The 5,177-nt window shown below is 40.2% G+C and overlaps 1 pseudogene; it reads right to left on the bottom strand.

Moving 5' to 3' along the window:
* The window catches only part of LOC102027843, a 10,529-nt pseudogene extending 5,648 nt beyond the window's left edge, over positions 1–4,881 (bottom strand).
* Between the last annotated feature and the right edge of the window lie 296 nt (positions 4,882–5,177).

The raw sequence follows: 5,177 nt of genomic DNA, 5'->3' as shown, positions 1-5,177 counted from the left end.
CCTGGCCCTGTCTGACTGCCTATAATATTTCTGTTTAACTCAGCTGCCTATAACAGATCCTACCACCTTGGTTCATTAGGGAGGAAAGATTTCAGCCTGTTTGGCCTAATACACAGTTCTTTGGTAATGGGCTGTAGTAATGTTTATGACAATCTGGATATTGGTATATGCCAAACACAAACTGATTGCAATAACAGTGTTACCTTGGTTATAGTATTACAACCAATAGTATCAAGAGTATTGAACACAAACTGGATAATGATAAACTCTAATAACTACCACTGTACCACCCTTAGCCATATATTCAAGAGCTATAGTTATAGAGCAAACTCTAAGAGCAACCAGATGGTTATGTACAGTAAATATCTACTCAATAGAGAAATTTTATCTCCTTTCAAAATAGGATGGTGTTCTGTAATAGTAAGATACAGTTAAGTACCTACAGATTTGTAAGGGTGAATGGTGTGGGTATGAAAGAATGCAAAGGAAAAAAGAAATATGTTATGAAATTAAACAATGGAATATAAAAGGAAGATGGTAAAATTGATGTAAAAGTTTCTATTAAGAACAAAGAAAATTTGTAGTATTAGGTAACAGTAAAAGAAAACCTAACTAGGACAAGGATAAATAATAGAGAATGAGGAAAAGAAAATAACAAGTACTCAGGAAACAAGTTGAAAGAGAGACAGCAAGAAAAGAAAAGAAGCAGAGAAAAAAGGGAAGACTTATTCCAACAAATAAAATAAAGCTATATTTTAAAAAAGGGGAAGAAGGAAACAGATGATACAACTCCAAACTCCACCAATAGAAAAAAATAAGTTCCAATAGAGAAGAAATTGGGTTAAATGAAGAGAGAGGAGGAAAAAAAAAAAAAGAAAAAAAGAGGATAAGAATTATGTAGTTCCAGAAGAATGTTTTCTTCCAGAGCCTGCAGTCTTTAGTCATTTTTTTTGAGAGTAGGAAAATTTATCGGGGAAAAGGAATGGGGAGTAGGAATAGCTCCTGAGAAGAGGGGTCCAATGAGCTCACTTCTCAAAGCATGTTTTATAGAGCAAAATCATGAGGTAGGTGCAATGTAGCTCAAAATTATGATCCACTAATAAGATTACAAGTATGGTCTCTAGGTAATACTGGTCCAATGATAGCAACATCATCTGGATGATGTCATTAATCTTGGTCAATAACCTATAGTATTGTCTTTAGTCTTAACAGTTTTAATGTTAGTCTTAGTGTGTGGGAGAGGATAGTCCACTCCTAATGAGATAATGGGAAATTTCAAAGGAGTGATACCAATAATCTCAAACTTCCTTTTATCCCTTAGGGGAGTATGTAAATCTAGCCCTTTGTGATTTTAATCTTCTTCAGATGTGCTTCCATATGCTCCCACCTTCTGCGTTGACTTCCTTGAGAGCTCAGCCCTGTCTGACTGCCTACAATATTTTCACTTAATTTAGCTGTCTAAATATTCTCTCCTCTGAAGACATATCCCTAATTCAGTTAGAGGAGAAGGGACATAGTTTCCATCTAGTTGCTTCAAGCTGAGAAAGGTCAGTGTAAGTGACCTTCTCCGGAGAACTAATCTAATGGGTCTTGGCTAGAAGTTATGCTGCAGTGTAGCAGTTATGAACTCTCTTTACAAGGTTGATCTAGTGGATCCCAGTAAAAGGAGTCTGGCACACTTGTCATTGGTTTCATCTGCATGATCCCTTGGTGTTTGGTGTTTATTCTTGCCTCTAGGCAAGAATAAACAAATTTTCCAAGAAATTAAAGCATGCATCATCAAAGCATGAGCACTAGAATGGAAAGGAAGGTTGGGGAAGGAGCCATGTGCAGAAACTGCTCATAGGGGACTGGAATTGCAATTCTAACTGCTTGGCTCTTAGACCCCTCTATTAATGGAGGTTATCTGTAAGTTTGATACTTCTTGTCATAAGTCCTTCTAGTTTTAGCTGTAAGAAGGTGGAGAATTTGGTGGTTTTGAAGGACAATTTTAGCTAAGGAATTGAAAGACTCTTGCTGAGCTGTTATAGATTCCACTATAGTTTTTCCTTAATATACCACAACAGTGGTCAGATACTGATGTAGGTGGGAACTGCCAGAAGGGGTCAATAATTGGAGCCCCGTTGTATATCTGGCTTCTATTACTATGGTACTGTTTTCATGCGTCTTTTGATTATATTTTTCTGTTGAATGTTCAAGACCAAGTTAAAGTCAGACTTGTGTTAATCAAAATTAGTCTCTTGCTGTCTATCAAGGTCAGTTAAGTTTCCTCAGGCATTACTTTTGGAACCATATACAGAGTCTCTCTGCTCCTCTGTCAGTGTCAGCCATCAGGATGGGTCATAGTTTTGCTTGACCATGTTGCTTTTTGTGAAAGTATGGGAGACTTTTCCCTCTTTGGTTATCCTCCTTTTGCATACTGCATATTTTTTGATTCTTGTCCTCTGGGGTCCAGCAATCTCCATGCTCAGGAGGGTGGGTGACTCATTAAAGTTGTAGGATCCTGTAGAAAAGATTTCCTCATGTTGTTGGTCCTCACTGACCTTGGATGTCCAGGGCCAAAATATTGGCTATTCTCTTGGCCCAGTTACATTTTTAGTTCTAGTCTCAGTTGCTGAACATCCAGAATTTCATACAGTTATATCAGAATTGCAATGTGAGCAGTGAGCTAAGAATATCATGCACTTTGAAATATACAGTATAGCCAGAGGACTCATTGCTTACCAATTGTGGTTGTTTTGTCAGTCAAATCCTTGCAGAATGCTGGCAGGCAACAATTATAAAAGCTTTACAGAGAAAATTTGAGGTCAAGAGCCACACATAATCTGTCAGCATAACAATCATGATATTATCTTTGAAACATATTTAAATGTATATCTTAATATGGAATAGCTTTTTTAGTCAATCATTGTTACCTAGTACACAAAGAAGTTCTCACCTATTTTATTATTTAATAGGATGTCACCAAAGAAGTGTGTGACAGTGCCTGGGATGCTCAGTGTCTAGCATCTCTAAGTGTAGACACACACACAGACACATACACACACATACACATATAAAACATCACGTAAGTCTTTTTTAAACCATCACCTGACTGGTAGTCTCGTGCTAGTCTGACAAATATCTCTTATCACAAGTAGCTCTGCCCAATTATCTCAGTAGGAGACTTCCAAATGGTATATAGTGTATGATATAGGGGTCATATAGAATCTTCAGATAATCCAAATAACATAAGGGAAGTACAACTCCTGGCCTTCTAGATGTCTGATATGCCAAGTTTGTGTTCTATAAAATCAAAGAATGAACTCTAAGAACAATGGAGGTTAAGAGTAGGAAGAATTTATTGAGAGAAAGAAAGCTTCTATCTAAGAGGGACAGATGGGGTCCTGAGTGGGTAGCTCTGCAGTCTTTAGTCTTACAAATCACACACACTTTTCCTGTGTTTGTAGTCTGTGTGTTTGTGCGAGATTCCTCAGTTCAGTTGGTCCCTGTCTGTAAACCCATTTCTGGCAACTGTGCAAGCTTAGGTACCAGCTCAAAAAAGATGTGGAGTGTTGGACCATGAGGCTCCTGTCATAGCTACCTGCTTGTTGGGGGCCAATTCTGGGTGCCTGCTGTATATTCTGGTGTCTATAGGACTACTTCCAGATATCAGATGGAGGCTAGTGTTGTCTCAGGGTGACCAGTGGAGACCCAGGTACTCCTAGGACCAATGTGGGGAGATTCTAGCAGCTTAGTGAGGAGACAGGGTGCTGAGTGGTGTCTCATGAGCATCCAGAGCACCAGGAAAGGCAGATAGACATTTAACCCTTGCTGCTAACCGGGCAGAAGTCTCATCTATTGTACAGGAAGGGACTGTGCCTTGGATTCTGGCCAAATGCAGGGTGGAAACTCTGACGTGCCCACAGTGAGGGCAGTGCATCTGGTGTTGAATGGACAATGCCACAGTCCAAGTGTACCAGCTGGAGACTCATGTGGGATGGAACACAACATGGAAACCCAGGTTGTCCAGGACTGGTGCTAGATGTCAGACAGAAGTCTCTGGCAGGTCTAGGACTGGAACAGTTGGAGTTGGATGTAGACTCAAGTGAGTGCAAGGTGTTGAGTATGGACCCAGACTGGACCAGTGTTAGCTCTGTGTGCTGGGTGAATGTCCTAACTGGCATAGGATAAGCTTCAGGCTCCTGTTGGTAACTCAGGTATGCTGGGATCTGATATTTAAGACTCCTGACACAAGAAGTGATTGCTTTTTTATCCTTTCTGAGACTGAGATTGGGTAGATGGGGAAGGAGTCTTTCCTGACTGATAACTTTCCCCTCATGCATGCCAGCAAAAATAGCACCAGGCTGCAGCCTCCTCAGTGTCTGTAGAGGGGACAGTGAGATGAAAGGGCCCATATACCCCAAGTCTGTTCTGTGAGGTTAGACTCTGCTGCACCCCTTGGATCCCACCAGCTACTTGGGAAGTTCTCAAAATGGCTATTCCTGTGATGGGTGAGGACATCACCCTATTGTACTATTTTCCTGCTGTTTTTACTCCTGTGTGTACATTTTGTTTGATCTACAAGTCTCTTCTTTTAAATGGATGTTTTGTATCAGGGTGTCTGTCCCTGAAGTCTGTCCCTTTGCATTTTACAAATGAATGAATTCATTTCTGAGCATGTGAAACAAACACTTAGGCCATGGATCATGGACAAATGGTCAATACTACTTTTTTGGTCTTTACAGCAAAAGGTTTTCTGCAGTCATGTCCTCCACCTTGGCACTTGGGGCTTACTTTTTACTATTTATCAAAGAGAAATTTTTGCTATGTACAACTACCTGAAACGTCATCATTATTCAGCTGTTGCAGCCTGTCTGTCCCATTCCTTGGGAATGCCATGGTAACAACTGTTCTCCTTCATAGTAGTGTGAAGTCTGCAGGTGTGAAATTCTTGTGGTCTGAGAACTTAGTCCTCTTGGAAAGCCCTGGTGAAACTCATTCCTGCTGATGAAGTTTCCTTCTCTTGAAAGGGAAATGAGAACTGGCTTTTTTTTTTTAAAGAAATTCTCCTGGAACATTGTGTTGTTCTGTTTTGCTTTTTGGACCCATGTGAAGCTGTAGTCCTCCTGGGCTGATGCCTGCTCTCAGTCGCAAAGCTCTAGAGACAATTTTCTAAGAGAAAGCGATGGGATTGT

Source organism: Chinchilla lanigera, unplaced genomic scaffold (assembly GCF_000276665.1).
Source record: "Chinchilla lanigera isolate Chin_1 unplaced genomic scaffold, ChiLan1.0 scaffold00073, whole genome shotgun sequence".
Taxonomy (NCBI): Eukaryota; Metazoa; Chordata; class Mammalia; order Rodentia; family Chinchillidae; genus Chinchilla; species Chinchilla lanigera.
Note: the sequence above shows the minus strand (reverse complement) of the source record. Positions and strands in the feature narration are given on the sequence as shown.